General features: G+C 41.1%; 1 pseudogene; it reads right to left on the minus strand.

Moving 5' to 3' along the window:
- Window positions 1-6,108: 6,108 nt before the first annotated feature.
- On the minus strand, window positions 6,109-6,669 carry LOC146817669 (acyltransferase PGAP2 pseudogene; annotated as a pseudogene).
- Window positions 6,670-12,905: the final 6,236 nt, after the last annotated feature.

Genomic DNA, 12,905 nt, shown 5'->3' on the forward strand with positions numbered 1-12,905 from the left:
TGTCTTGCCCCAGCTCTGGGAATGCCAGACTATAATAAAGCATTTTCGCTCTTCTGCTGTGAGAAGGAGGGATGTGCATTAGTGGTCCTTGTACAAACACATGGAGGTGCCCGTAGACCAGTGGCTTACTTTTCAGCTACATTAGATCCAGTAGCTTCTGCGTTGTCCGGATGTCTCAAATCCGTTGCTGCAACAGGTGTCAGCATTGAAAGATGCGAAAGCATTGTGATGGGTCACCCATTAATCGTTTATGTGCCTCATTCTGTAGAATTGTTGATGACCAGAACAAAAACACAGTATCTTATGAACAATAGGTTGACCAAATATGAGAAAGTCATTCTAGCATCTGAAAATGTTACATTGGGACGTTGTACCACTCTAAACCCCGCTACATTGTTGCCTGTTCACCAAGAAGATGGAGATGAAAATTGTGAAGAATATGACTGTCTAGATGTCACTGAACTATCTACCAAACCCAGACCTGACATTGTCGATGAACCTTTACCTGAATCTGATTTGATCCTTTTTGTGGACGGTTCATGCCTAAGAGACAATGAAGGGTACCTAAGAGCAGCATTTGCTGTATGCACCATCACCAGAGTAGTAGAAGCTGCCTGTTTGAATAGAGTATTCTCTGCTCAGGTAGCGGAAATCATTGCATTAATACGTGCCTGTATCATTTCACATGGAGTTCGAGTAACGATCTATATGGACAGCCAATACGGGTTTGGTGTAGTTCATGATTTTGGTCAGTTGTGGTCACAAAGGGGATTTTTAACATCCTCGGGGTCACCTATCCGAAATGGTGAATATGTGCACCAACGATTGGACGCTTTACAAAAGCCCAAAGCTATAGCAGTTGTGAAGTGCGCTGCTCACGGAAAGGGAGAAGACTTTGTCACACAGGGAAATAATTATGCTGATGAAGTCGCTCGTTTTTGTGCTATACATGCATGTGTTTTTAATGGACAATAAACAAGACTAAGCACAGAAGAGACCGAGCTCAGCATGATGTTAGCTGACGCTGATACATGGGATGAGGTGAAGCGGTTACAGGATGAGGTCTCAGAGGAAGAAGCTGCTTCATGGGTCAGAGCAGGCTGTGAAAAAAGAGACGATGGCATTTGGGTGTCAACGGATAACAGAGCAGTACTTCCTAACTGTTTGTTGAGCCCAATGGCAAGGCAGATTCACGGAGCAGTCCATCTGGGACGAGATGCCATGGTGCGAGAGTTCAGGCAAACATGGTTTAATCCACGCTTTTGTGTGATTGCTGAAGAAGTGTGTCATAGATGTGTTACGTGTCAGCAAATGAATGCAGGAAAGAGAACGGTGGTTACAATGAGTCACATTGGAAGATCAGGAGGTCCTTTTAACAGGATACAATTGGATTTTATTGAGATGCCAAGATGCAATAGGCTGAGATATGTTTTGGTGGTGGTGTGTATCTTTTCACGTTGGGTTGAGGCATATCCAACTCGACGATGTGATAGTCTCACTGTAGCAAAGTTGCTGTTGCGAGAACTGATACCGAGATACGGATTCCTGAATTCAGTGGAGACAGATAGAGGAACTCACTTCCATAATGAACTCATGAAACTGTTGTGTGCTGCTTTAAACATAGACCAGAGATTGCATTACAGTTATAGGCCCGAAGCATCTGGTCTGGTGGAACAGGTGAATGGCACGATGAAAATGAGAGTGCCTAAGGTTTGTTCATCAACTGCATTGGAGTGGCTGGATGCTTTGCCTCTTGTTCTGATGAGCCTGCGTAGCACCCCTGATAGGAGAACAGGGCTATCCCCTTATGAAATACTGAGAGGGAAAGCTATGAGATTGCCTATGGTGCCAGCCACAGCATTGATAAATTTCACTGATGATATGGTGTTGGATTATTGTAGGGGACTGGCTGATGTGGTTAATTCTGTGTCCCACCAGGTTGAGGCTGCGACTGCATCCACCTCGAGAGACCTGCTGCATGATCTAGACCCTGGAGACTGGGTACTTGTACGCAAGCACGTGCGGAAGAGCTGTCTTGATGCTTGTTGGAGAGGACCATATCAAGTCATATTGGTCACAAGACCAGCAGTGAAGTGTGGAGGACTGCCGCATTGGATCCACGCTTCACATACCCGCAAGGTTCCAGAGCCTGTGGAGGATGCGCCCATTCCTCAAGTTACCCGAAGAGCAAGTGAATCTGAAGACTTACAGGGAGAAACAGAGCGAGGAGAAAGAGCACTGCCGCTGAGGAGCAGCATACATAGCCCGAAATTGACGACATTGTGGAAGTACCCGCTGAATCAGACCCGAGGGAACGGCCTGGCATAGAAGGAACAGACAAAGAGGAAGAGCAGAGAGCAGATGCCACAGCAGAAAAGTGGCCAACCAGAAAAGAAAGGCTGAACATAAGACTTGCATCTGAGAAAAATCTTGCTCCAATTCCTGAAACGTCCGAATCTGAACAAAGCGAACAAGAAGATAATCCAGATGATCTAAGATGCTCAAGAAGAAAAAGAACACCGTCTCAGAAGTACGCATCTCTTGAGTGGACATATCTGGTTGCAGATGCAGAGCCCGAGGAATTCCAGGAGATTGGGAACTGAAACAGTGAGCTACGGAGGGGACACCGTCTCGATTGATATTCAGTTGTTAGTCCCGGGATTCGAAGCTTTTGGAACTCTGACACTGCATTGAGTGGGTTGCAATTTTTGATCCTTAATCAGGTTGTTTTCCCTTCCTTTGGTCAACAGCTCACTGCATTGGAAATGGGAGAAATTTGAGCTGAAATCCTGCAAATGGTTCTCAACATACTCGGCTCTAACCTCATTAGAGATGAAGCTGGAACAGTGATCGAAGAACTCATTAGGCCTTAGAAAGAAGATAACCTAGCCCCTAGTGGAAGAAGATTTAAAATAGGGTCCTTTCAATAGAGAGAAGAATTCAGCAATTAGGGCTGACTACTTCTCTACAATAGGTTTAGTATTGATGGACTGAATCCGACCATAATCGAGCGAGAAATGAATTACAGACATTGTAAATTGAAACTAAAAGTACAGAAAAGATGAACAGAGACTCTCAACGTTTCTTTGGGGTGTCAAATACGACAGTAAAAAAATGGCTTCTGAAACATCTGGACGGAAACAGAAATGTATTATTGGAACTCTTATAGCAATAGTGCTGCTTGTTATAATTGTGGTGATTGTCAATGTTTGATTGGGTCTCCCAATAATGAAAAGAATGGGGAGCAAACTACCCTTACACCACCTGTTTCAAATGTAGATATAGAAGAAGGTCCATCCATAAAAGATAAGGAAATGATTAAAGAAACTAGTCGTAGATTACATGTAGATTTGTCAAAGGGTGATTTCACGGCGAATGCATATGCCCGGTTGTTGTATGAGTATGTGAACACAATGGAAGCGAAAGATTGTTATGTGTGCATGCAATTACCAGCATCAGTAGAGGAAGGCATACGATAGCATCACTTATGGGATTACATGCAGCGTGCTATTAAGCATGTTTTATAGTAAAGCCCATTTTGAATATTATTTCTCGAATTATGATGTGGTACTCTCTGAAGTTCCAGTCCTAAAATACATAAACACATATGTTTATTACAAGGAAGTAGAGTGCATGTTTAAGTATTTTGTGCCTACCATCACTCTAGATACGTCTTATGCTCACAGACATAATTTGACCGGCATGTTGACTGATATTGAAAAGAAATTCGTAGATCAGATAAAAGATCGACATAGGCACACTTTGTTTCGACCAGATCCAAAGCATAAGGTATTGCCATGGGCCAAAGAAGAATTGCATCATAAGGCGAAAGGGAGTTCAGGACCCATAGCGTTAGACTTTCAGCAGAAAGGAAAGTTGTGCATTAGACTTCCGTCCACATATTACGACAAGATATTCGCGGGTGAAAGTGATTGTGAACACATTTTTCTGATTGAAGAGTCCATAAGGAAAGCACTACTGGATAAATTGGCCATAGTGCCTAATGTCTATTTTTTATGTGGAAAGAATGCTTACGTGAGACTGCCCAATAATTGGTATGGGACATGCTATTTAGCTATAGTATTTCCCAAGATATTCCATGTGGATGATTTATGGCCTTTGCAAGGAATAGGATCTCATAGAGGAAAACGTGATGTAAGTGCTGGAAAAATCATTGGTGATGTATTTGGAGCCATGATACCTAATCTAGGTGTGGTTTTGAATGATGTAAAAATTCGAAAGCTAGCAACGATAGTGGATAAACTCTCCGTAAATACAGCACAAATCCTGTTATTAGTGGATGGTGAGATTGTCTCGATAAGGGCTATGGTTCTTCAAAATCGTCTTGCTTTAGACATCCTACTAGCAAAAGCTGGAGGAATCTGTAAACTTTTGAGAGTCCAACAGTGCTGCACTTATATTCCTGACAGTAGTCGGGATATAAGGAAGTATATCGCCAATATTTCAGATATCCATCAAGAATTGCATAATTTGGCCGCTGAAGGACTCTGGGATTGCATTGGCAAGGGTTTTGGACAGATTGGAAGTTGGTTTGGAAGTTTGGGACAGGGACTTATGGGTTACATCTTGAAACCCATCATAATAGCTGTCATTTGTATAATTGTCTTATGGGGAGCCATCAAAGCATACAAATGGCTAAAGGCCAGACATCAGGAAAATGTCCTGCGAAAACAAGAACAGCAAATGGAACGACTGCAGGACAGTCATTATCAGCACCTTAAGGGGTTACAAAGATTTAGACATGGGCAGCAAGCTACATCTTCTGTTTAGGTTGGTCTTTTCTACAAGGAGGAAATTCTGAAAGAAGAAAATTTGGTGTTATGACACTAGTCATAAGAAGGGGGAACTGATAGAGCGCTTTTTGTATGGGTGCACTCTACTAATGGTTGATATGCACCTTCACATATTTCTATTGTTTGCAGTGTTTTATGATCATCAACATGTATTCAGTAACATTCATTGTAATGAAATGTTATATTATGATTATGTATGTATCGTTATGCCTGCATATACTGAAAGCAGGACAGTCTTATAAACACACAGTGTAATGAAGTTTAGTTTAACTTGCCCGAGTCACTAGGCCTGAAACCGTAATTGCTTTGCACCTCCTTGGCTTCTCGAGAAATAAAGAATTACATTTTATTATATTTGTTTATTTGAAAGGTTTTATATAGCGCTGGCTAGACCCGGAGGTATCAGAGCGCTTTACATGAGTATCAGCAGGTTACATTGTTACAAAGGTTACTCAGTTATTAGAGCATGGCAACAAAGTTACATGATAGGTCTAGACAAACAATAAGGACATATACGTAAGGGAAAAAGCAGGCAAGGGGAGAGATTCGGGGGAGAGGGGGTAGGAGCAGGGGAAGTAGACAGAGAATGAAGGAGGAAAAGAGGAGGGGAGGGTGAGAGACACAACATGAAAAGAGGAGGGGAAGGTGACGGGGACACAAATCGGTAGACGAGTCAAAGCTGCGTGCAAAGTCAAGTAAGCTGTGATCCCAGGGGCAGTGGTATCATTCCCACATCTCCTTTGCGAGAGGCTCCCTTTACACAGTGGACTCTCTCAGAGGGGTCTCTGAGACTCCAAGGCCTACCTACTGGATCCTTCCCCAAAAAGGGGAGAGGGAGTGCTTTGGCAAGGGGCGCCATACCATACCTCAACTGTGAGTGGCTCCCTTGGCGCTGTGGACTCTCTCAGAGGGTACACTGAGGCTCCAGAGTATAAATATTGGATCTTTCCCCAACAAGGGGAGAAGGAGTGCTTAGTCAAAGGGCACAAGGGACAGGGGGATAGGCTGCGTAGCAGGCAAGGGGAGAGATTCAGGGGAGAGGGGATAGGAGCATAGGAAGTAGACAAAGAATGAAAGAGCATTGAATGGGAACAATCAGCATCAGTTTGGGGAACAGACTGTTTTCTCTCTATGGGCAGGAGTTTGCCCCATCTCTAAGGTAAAAGCCTAGCACAGGCCATTCCAGAAGCTTTGCCACCCAGGACATGAAGCACATAGTTTGTAATTAGATGATTTTTCTCAACTGACAGAAGATTATTGTACGCTGCACATCAGCAATCCAGATGTTTTCACATTAAGTTCTTGGGTGCAGAGGATGATGCTCAGAACTAACTGTGTTTTTCCCAGTCATCTTCTAGAGGAGACAGGTCAGGATCATGTAGCTGAGGGAGAAGATCATGAACCCAATAAAGGCCAACTCGTGGACCGCAGGGTTCTCTATAGAGGACACGTATGTCAGAAGGAGCAGGCATAGGTTCTCCAGGACGTTCAGAATGAAGTTAATGTGGCACAAATGGTGGTAAGTGCTGATGGAACATGACGTGGCACGATAATGATTTCAGTAGGCCACAGCCACCAGGAAGCGGGGTGCAGAGTGGAGGCCAATGCAGAAGCACCAAACATACCTTTGTGGTCTTTGTGGTCTTTCCTTCCCAATCGAAGCGCTAATGGAGGGGAGATAATTCAGAACCCCACAGTGCGCTGCCGTTGTCTCCTCAAAGTGGAAAATGAGAGAGCAGAATACGCAGAAGAGGAAACCAAACAGGGGTAAGCAGACGGTTGTCATGGCTAGCGTGGTGAAACGGACCTTAATCAGGGTCCCCTCGCGCTCCAGTGGTAGCAGCATCTGCACCATCCTGCACTTGGGTCTCTTTGGAAGTAAAATAACTGTAGGTGCCCTCCCTCGAGTCAGGCCAGTTCCATTTCGTTCGGGGGTGGAGGGTAAATGCATGTTGTTTTCAAGAAATTGCAGTGTTCTCATCCTACTGCAGGTATCGGAATGCCAACTCGTTATTTTCAGATTGGAAAATATACAAATGATGCTTTGAAGACAGTTGGAAGCGAGAAGGGAGGATGTCTCTCGTGTCTGGCTGGCCTAGGAACCAAGGTCGACTTGGTGAACACAGAACTTTAATTAATAGAGCATGAACCTCCCCGCACAGAAAAAGTGGCAATGGAAATTTTTACCAAGATGAATCATAAAATCGAATTCTATATTCTATGATGCACATGGACAGAGACCCCAGACTTCTGCTAGCTTTCAGAGAGAAAGGAGCATCTTAGAACTAGCTCCTAACCTTAAGGACTTTAACCCATTTGACGTGAGTACTTCTCAGGAAGTCAACACGTGCTGACACTTTTGGGATTAGATGGAAGGATAGTTGGGTAGTGTCTCCTTTAGTATAGTGTAGGGACAGATTTGTTTTTATTTCTAATGAAAAGAGATTTAGATTCTGCTTCCACCCTAAATTGTGTCTTAATTCTCGAATTTACAATTGTATTCTTGTTATGCCGAATTACTTATATGCGTATAATTGGCTCTGTATTGATTTTTCTATATCTATATATGCTAATTTTACGATGTGTATACATCCTATTATTCTTGGCCTTATAATAAATTGACAAACCCAAAGCCGGAGTCTGTGGTACTTTCAAGTATGATACTGACCTCTTGTTATGAAATGTTTCTTCCCCTCCACTACTTTTAGTAGGTAAATAAAAGATCATCGGCGCTAAATGCTAGGAAGCAATTTAGCGTAATCGGTGCTAAGATATTATTTAAACACAAGTGTCTTTTCATTTTAGGGCACATCAAGCACAATTTTTTGTTCAACAAAGGGCACTTACATTTTGCAGGTCCAAAAAACTATCAAGGCGTACTATCGAAGATAGGATGTCCATCCTGCTGCTCACAGAGCAAATCACACTTATAGTCTAAAGTACTGCAAAAAAATGCTATGAGGATGCTGTTGGGAACTTGAAAATGCAAAAACGTAAATATATATAGTATTGTTTTTGTCTCATTATTGTGTATAATGTTTTAATATTTTGTATAATGTTTTAATACATCTTACTTTATTCTGCTTAGCTAAACTTTTAAAAATGTACTTTCTGTGTTTCTGTGTTTTAAGTATACTCTGTTAAACGTGTTACACATTTACTTCTACTGTGTGAAACACTCTGCTGCCCTGCTGGGTCTGAAACTGTACTACGAATGATTGCAAATTAATCGATTCTACACCCCTATTACTAGGGACCCAACTAAGAAAGTTGCAGCCAAGATACGTAAAATCACTGATCGAGCCCTGAGAGATGGAGAAATTTGTGAAAAAGAATGGAATTTTTTGAATGTGGATAATCCACGGCTGGCCAGCATCTATGGAATACCCAAGATTCACAAAAGTGAGAAAGATCCTCCACTTAGGCCGATTGTTACAACTACAGGTTCGGTCACAGAACCGTTGGCTAAATATGTGGATGCGTTGCTCTGCCCACATGTCTCCAAGACACCTGCCTTTGTGCAGGATACCAGACACATCATCAATCTAGTGGAAGGCATTTCATTTTGTCCAAGGACTCAATTCCTAGTCACCATGGATATTGAGTCTTTGTACAGTAACATCCCTATTGATGGAGCTATTGAAGCTGTTCATTGGTTTCTCAATGCATACAACATTGCAGGACCAACTATTTTCATTTTGGAATGTTTGAAAATAGTACTATCTGAAAACGTCTTTGAGTTCAAAGGTCAACTCTATCAGCAATGTCAAGGAGTAAGTATTGGCGCATCTTGCGCCCCGACAATAGCGAACATCTACATGTCGTTATTTGAAAATAGGTTTATTTTCAACGAGATTGCTCCGTTCTATGAATCTGTGACCAAATGGTCACGATTCATAGATGATGTCTTTTTTATCTGAATAGATGTAGAAGAAAATCTCCAACAGTTTCTAGAATGGATCAATTTATGCGACATCAATATCCGGTTCACTTACACCATCAGCACTAAACAGGTAGAATATCTAGATGTCCTCATCAAACATGAGTTGGGAACACTGTCATTGGACTTATTCATCAAACCGACAGCGAGGAACACCATCCTACACTATGACAGCTCTCATCCTGTGATACAAAAAAATAGTATCCCTTTTGGTGAGTTTTTGCGTCTCAGACGCAATTGCACCAACATAACAGACTTTGACACGAAGGCATTAGCCATGAAGAAAAAATTTCAAAATAGAGGTTACCCTAAAAAAATCATTAGAGACTCATACAAATGAGCTCGCTTCTTTGACCGTCAGCACTTGTGAACTAAAAGACAGGATACGAAAGTTCCATCTTTAGTATTCATTGCCCGTCACTCCATGCTGAATGACAGGATCAGACATGCGGTCTTTTCCAGCTGGCAAATACTAAATGCGGACACATCTACAAAAGACATCATGCCTAAACCCATGTTTGCTTTTAGGCGCAACAAAAATCTAAAAGACAACATAGTCAACTCTCGCATGAACAAACATGTGTCATCCTGTCGGACCAGTTTAACTAACATGCAGCCAGTGGTTGGCACGTACAAATGTACCAGTTGTAAATCATGCGCCTTAGCAATAGTGGGCCCCACATTTCGGTTTAACAACCAGATTCTAAATTCAACCAGTTTAAACAATTGCAAGACATCTAGGGCCATATGTAGGAAGCCCAATACCAGTCGGTAACGGACGATTTTCGGTAAATATACCGTTACCGACCGGTATTTAGGCTTTTGCTATGTAGGGGGATCATTTCTGGATTCGGTAATTTACCGAATCGGTAAAATTACCGAATCGGTAATTTTACCGATTCGGTAAATACTGAATCCAGAAATGAGATGTAGGGGGAGTGTGTCGTGGGTGTGGGGATTCGTTATTTACCACCAACTGAAAGTTGGTGGTAAATGACGAATAGGTGTAAAAATGCATTTTTGTGCACTGTGAAGTGTGCAATGTGGCAGACATACATGCCCTTAGGGCATGTATGTGCGCCACATGTGCACACATCGACGATTCAGGGGTGCAACAGGGTGTCAATGTGACACCCTGCCACCCATGATACTGCCTCCCCCATTACCGATTCGGTATTTACCGATTTGGTAATGGCAACTGGCTTCCCATTCATTCCTATGGGCCTCCAGGCCCATAGGAATGAATGGGAAGGCAGTTGCCATTACCGAATCGGTAAATATCGACTCTAAAATACCGACACTTACAGATTCGGTATTTTTTTACCTGCATTACATTTACCGATTCATAAATACCGAATCGGTAAAATTCGGTATTTAAGAATCGGTAAATGTAATTTACCGACATATGGCCCCTAATGTTATTTACCTGATAGTATGCCCATGCAATCTTGGGTACGTGGGTGAAACAAGCAGAGCCCTGAATGTCAGGCTAACAGAGCACAGGTCAGCTATAAGAACAAAAAAGGTCACAGCCCCAATGGTTATTCACTATTTGGAGCAGAATCATCAGCCTGAAGATATGCAATGGCATATCATTGAGAAAATCACACATAAAGCAGGTTTAAATATGGATGTCATCAGAAAGTTCAGGGAAGTGTTCTGGATTTTCACCTTAAACACAGCCAACAGGGGGTTGAACATGGATATACCATGGGATCAGACGATTAAATAAGTTAATGTAACATTAAGAATCCTGTAGTACCTCCTGCATCCTTTTTACTACTGTGCCCGTCCACTGACGCTCAGTTACCATCTTGTTTTTTAGGGATACTTCAGTGACACCAATTGTCACTTGGCTAGGTTAGTGTTGTCAATGGTACCTTTTTTCCGATAACCATTCCATGACCACATGCCCATTGACGCGCTGTCACTTTCTTGTTATCTTTGGGGGTGCCTCATTCACATCACATGTCATTTAGACATGTCAGTTCTGTCAATAGGACCTCTTGTCTGATAACCAATCTATGACTAACATGCCGTTTTTTTATTAGCCACTATATGGATAGACTGTTAGTAGGGATTGACCTCCTTTAAGATAGATCATCTGTCAGTCACTCCAATACAAAACGTAATTATTGTACATCAAATATAATTTTTGTTATTAAGGACATGTATATCTCCGTCTTGATGTTTTAAATTGTCCTAACATTTTTTATAGACTTTTCATTGGTTGACGATACAGATCGTCATTATGTTCATTTTTTCATTTATTATATATTTCTCTGCATAGTGAGAGATATAGAGCTTAGTATTGTTTTTTTAAAAAAAGGAAAATGTTAAATAAATAGATTCATTCCCCTTTATAATCTTCTTTAATTTTGTCCAAACCTATGTGGACATCTACTTCTCTCCACATTACAAGATGGCCGCGTTATTCGTATCATTTTTTCTAGAAAATACGCGCGTTCTAAACGCGTCACCGTTCAGGTGTTTAGAATCAACTCAAGCGTATAAAGGATAGCCTATGGCGTTCGGTGTCGTTCAGCAGCACGACATCACGTAAGCAGGATCGAGGAATCTGTGCCGTTATCTCTGGTATGTAACAATTTAGAGGTGGGGCTCGCCAGTCTGTTAGCTAGCGAGGTATTATGTATAGGAGCCTGCTTCCAAATATAGATGGGAGGCTAGAAAGTAATCATTAGCAGACTCTTATATAGCGAGTCATCATACATAGGAGTTCTAACTTAAAAGGAGAAATCTAGTTGGAAAATTGGCATTAATATCAGGCGGTATTACATATATCTCAGGGCACTATATCCTGCAATAACATGCGTAACTCGGCCTCAAAGTAAACTGATTAGGTACTTAATCAGCCCTTAAGGTAACCAATCCTTCAGAGAAAGATCTTTTGCAGCGAAAGAAACTCAAAGTTAAAGGTGCTTCCAGCATGCACTCTTTGGTTCAAACTAGGTCCGTAAACATGTAAGATATGTAAAATGCGGATACATTTATATATATTATTATTGATAATTTTTCAATTTATCGTTTAATTGTAGAATGGATTGGGATCCTCACCTATTACCCAGAATATTCGTAAAGGTCGTTTCTTTTAAAAAAAGCATATATCAACGGATCTCACCGCGGCGACCAGGATCCATTAGCATCAGTCATCACTTGATGTCAAGTATTCTGCTTCAACTTGTCGGGAGAAGTTTGGATGCTCACCAGGCATAATATAACCTGATGTATCATTCAACTCTATCCGATTGCATTGTAGGTATGTAAGATCGACATAGTACAGGACAATAAATAGTTTTGAACTTAAAAGGACCATATAGGATGTGTGGCAATAGTAACATATGGGGGATCACATTATAGAGGTTTTGTTCTTTATATATTTTTTTTTCTTTTAGAATTTCAGCATATCAAAATGAAAGCCACATGATATTGTAATTACATCAATTCATGACCTTTGCCGCAACTTATCTTAAGTAGGTAAGATACAGTAAGATATCTGTTTTATCATGATTATAAATTGTTATTAACTTTCTAAATTAGGCTTATTCAAATTCAAAATAGAGATGAGAGTATATCCTTCATTATGCTTTCTCATTTAAATAAAAAAAACAATTCTTTTAAGATTATTCCTCTTTTTGTGGGCCCTCAGATTAAGCTACCTCCCACTACTTGAAAAGCTCATCTGAGTATAGGTACGAATCCTATTTCACATTTTTCTGACATTATTATGGTGATTTGATTTATTTTCTTTTCTTTGGGTGTTTATCGTTCACTTTGCATCACTCTCTCTCGTTCACAATAGGTATGAATGTCATTTTGGTTCTTTATTTGTTAAAAGCTTCATCTATTCAGTACCATAGTACTTCCTTGGATTTGGATCTTGGACGTTTTGCAGTGCTAGTCATTACTTATATTATTCTAAGTTCCTAGTTAGGAATGAATTACTTGTTTATTGGTGGCTAATAGAGCTAAGTAACTTCAGATCAAATTTATGTACATTGCATGGTTTTCAATTGAATGGATATTTTTCTTTCATTGTATTATTAGGAGTTAAAGAAACATGTATTGTTGTTTGCTTTCCATAGTAACCACTGACAAGAACATTCTGAAGAAGGCTCTGCCGAAACGCGTCA

This window comes from Triturus cristatus, chromosome 6 (assembly GCF_964204655.1).
Source record: "Triturus cristatus chromosome 6, aTriCri1.1, whole genome shotgun sequence".
Taxonomy (NCBI): Eukaryota; Metazoa; Chordata; class Amphibia; order Caudata; family Salamandridae; genus Triturus; species Triturus cristatus.